The sequence below is a fragment of the Schistocerca nitens genome, chromosome 1 (assembly GCF_023898315.1).
Source record: "Schistocerca nitens isolate TAMUIC-IGC-003100 chromosome 1, iqSchNite1.1, whole genome shotgun sequence".
Taxonomy (NCBI): Eukaryota; Metazoa; Arthropoda; class Insecta; order Orthoptera; family Acrididae; genus Schistocerca; species Schistocerca nitens.
Window position 1 is genome coordinate 308,721,723 of NC_064614.1, and position 3,720 is coordinate 308,725,442.

Sequence of the window (3,720 nt, forward strand, 5' to 3'; positions counted from 1 at the left end):
TCCTATCCCGGTGGTCCGCACGCTCCTGCGGTTTGCGAGTGAGAGAGCGAAGAACGAATGCGCTTCTCGAATGTTGTTGGAAGTTGCCGAAGATTACCGATGCTAATGACAGCCACGTGAGCGCATGTACACTGGTCACGCGGTTGACACAGCTGCTTGAGGTGTAGGTCATGTTTATGTTCACAACCTTCAGATATGTAAATAAATGTTATTTGTGTTAATTTTATGGCCAACGGCCTTGCCGCAGTGGTAACACTGGTTCCCGTCAGATCACCGAAGTTTAGCGCTGTCGGGCTGGGCTCGCACTTGGATGGGTCACCATCTGGTCTGCCGAGCGCTGTTGGCAAGCGGGCTGCATTCAGACCTTGTGAGGCAAACTAAGGAGCTATTTGATTGAGAAGTAGCGGCTCCGATCTCGTAAACTGACGCACGGCCGGGAGAGCGGTGTGCTGACCACATGTCCCTCCATGTCTGCATCCGGCGACGTCCTCACGACACGGCGGCCGTCAGTACCGTTGGGCCTTCATGGCCTGTTCGGGCTTAGTTTAGTTAACTTTATATTTTCTTTTCAAAACATTTCGAAGTGCACTGAGTACGAGATATTGAGTTCAGTTGTTTTGTTTTTGGAGTGTAACGAAAAAGGAAGTTCCCAAATAATTTTTAATCTAAAATACAGTGTTTTGTGATTAATCGTACAAAAGGACCAATAACATGATCTTAACGGCAGATACAGGGCACATTAATGTCCCAGGCAGTGATATGAAAATTGAAGTGGGTGAAGGTAGTGTGAAACTTCCTCCGTTACGGACTGAAAGCCTGACATACAGTTTTGTCAGGTTGAAGCGAACTTTACAATTCCTCGAATTGCTTAAAGCAACCTGATTCAATCATTTGATAGCAAAGATAGAGATCCGATTTGTGAAAAATATATGGATGCTAGTGAATAGTGTCAATAGCAAAGAATAATGACTTTTAAGAGAAGTGAAGATTGTCAAATTAACAAATTAGGTAGCGAATTAGAAATTGGTGGTAAGAAACCTAATCAACTGCTTCGGAAAACGAAAAGCTGTGCAGGTAAGAACGTTTCAAATAAAATTTTAAACACTCTCTGGATAGACAAACTTCCTTGTAGCTTCCGAAATATTTTAATACTCTCCGAAGAAAATGTGGACAAACTAGCGCAAGTGACTGATCGGATGATGAAAATGTGAAGCCCTGGTGTACTTCAATCATCCTCAACAAATGTGTCCCCTATGACGAGTGATTCGTCGTATCAGTGAAAGATGATCTGGTAAGTATCGAAGAACTGGAAACTGAGTTCCGTAAATCCAGTTCGAAGGAGAGACAAATCAATCATTACGACGTTCTCGCAGCAGAGGCCGCTGCAAGCCGAGATACAATAGTCCAGGCAAGTAGTGCCATTTTCATTTTCGTTATCGCTCAAAATGCAGACCTGGGAATTGTGTCCATCCTTGCCAATGGAATAGGGAGGGGAATTCCAGTCGTCAGACACAGTAGCGGCTGAGTGGTCTGTCACAACGGTTTTACCAGGCCACCAGTATCGATTGTTTGTGAGAAATACAACTTCGGGGTCGCGTTTTCTACTTCACAGCGGTGCTGATATTTCCTTTATACCATTATGTCCCAAGGATAAAGTTAAAGAATCAGACTACAAACTTAATGCTGAAAATGGATATGAGATTAAAACCGATGGATCAAAGTTGTTGAATCTTGTTTTAGGCTCAAACCGCAATTTTGAGTTGCCTTTCAGTGTAGCTAATGCAACAAAAGACAGATTTTCTTTGTCATTTTGACTTATTGATAGACCTCAAAACAAAATCATTGGTTCACAGCAATACTCAGTTACATGCGACTGCACTACAATGTGCAGCTGATTTGTCTGATTCCCTCAGTTCGCTCTATGCTAACCCTAAATACTGCGAACAACTTAAAAAGTTTCCTGACAAAACCCACCCTTACGCCGGGAGAAATGAAGCATGATGTCGAACATTATACTGCAAGCAGCAGTATACTCAAAAGCCGGCAGTTTAGATCCACGTAAAGTGAAGTTGGTTAAACAAGAATTTCAGTTCCTAATGAATCTTAACGTAAGTCACCCGACTAAATCGCAGTAGGGTAGTCCGCAGGGAAGCCGGATGGTCAGTGGCGTGTTTGTGGAGACTACCAACATCTTAATGACTGGACCCTTCCTGATCGCTATCCAGTTCCTCACATAAATGATGTAAATTCCATTCTTGTGGATAAGAAAATATTTTATAGTGTTTATCTCCTCAAAGCATAACACCAAACCTCACTAGCTGAAAGTGCTAAGAAAAAGGGTACTGTGAACACACCTTTTGGACTTCATGAATTCTATTTCATGCCGTTTGGCTTCAGGAATATAACCACTATCTTTCAGATATTTGTTAACGACGTTTTGACAGATTTAGATTTGTGTTTTGCACATTTAGATGATCTACTGATAGCTTTTAAGCTCTCCAGAAATAGATACTCAGCATTTTCCTGTTCTGTTTGAACGACAGAACAAATTAGGTTTGAGTATTAATGTTGGAAAATGCGTGATTGTAATTCAAGAAATTAACTTTTTAGGTCATCTGATTACTCCGGAAGGTATCAAACCAGACTCAAAACGAGTAAAAAGTGATAACTTATTTCAAAATTTCATGAACAGTGGCAAATTACGTCGTTTCCTTGGCATAATTAATTTTTACAGAAGGCATTTGGAAAATTCCGCGGAACACCAAGCTGTTCTAAATGATTAATTGAAGAACAACAAGAAAAAAGACGAAAGAAGCATACAATGGACAGAAGATGCAATAAATCGGCTTGACAAGTGCAAAAGGGACCTTGCAAACACAATATTTTTAACATTCCCAAATGCAGACATGACCTCGCTTTAATTGTAGACGCTTCAGATTTTGCATTCGGTGCAGTGCTGCAACAGAAAGAAGGAGTATGGAAACCAACTGATTTCTACTCCAAAACGTTCTCGCCATCCCAGAAGAATTATTCAGCATACGACAGGGAACTTGTCAGCATGTACATGGCAATAAAGTATTTTAAGTGCCCCCTTGAAGTACATTTGCTTGTAGTGTGTACTGATCATACTCCTCTGACACAACGAAACAATAAAGCAATCCCTATGCGATTGAGTCACCTGCAATTCGTATCACGATTTAGGACAGATGTCAGACATATTTCTGGAAGAGAAAATAGTGTGGCTTAAAAGCTATCCAGACTGGAAGAAGTAATACCAATTGATTACGAGAAGATAGCAGATGCTCAAGCGAGTGATGACGAACTGGGGAACTTAGCTCTAATTCTCAAACATCATAGAAATTTAAACAGCACGAAACACTGATTAAAGATTGTCATGGTACGATGCTTCCACAAATAACATTCATGTTAATCAAGAACTTAGATATTCCGTTTATCTGCGTGACCACAGTATGGCACATTATTATATTAAGTCTTCTGTGAAGTTACTCATGTGCAGATTTCTTTGGTCAGACATAGGATGACAGATTCAAAATTGGGCAAAATCGTGCGAAGCAGTCCAAAAGAACAAAGAAACTTGACTTGTTAAATCTGACCAGTTTCCAAGCACAGATGGACGATTCATGGGGGTACACGTGAATGTAACTGACCTCCTGCCTCCCTCAGGTGAGTTCACACACTGTTTAACGGACATATAACGGT

At 41.0% G+C, this 3,720-nt stretch overlaps 1 pseudogene; it reads left to right on the forward strand.

The window, feature by feature from the left end:
- The first annotated feature begins 228 nt into the window (after nucleotides 1-228).
- LOC126207225 (5S ribosomal RNA) lies at nucleotides 229-346 on the forward strand (annotated as a pseudogene).
- Nucleotides 347-3,720: the final 3,374 nt, after the last annotated feature.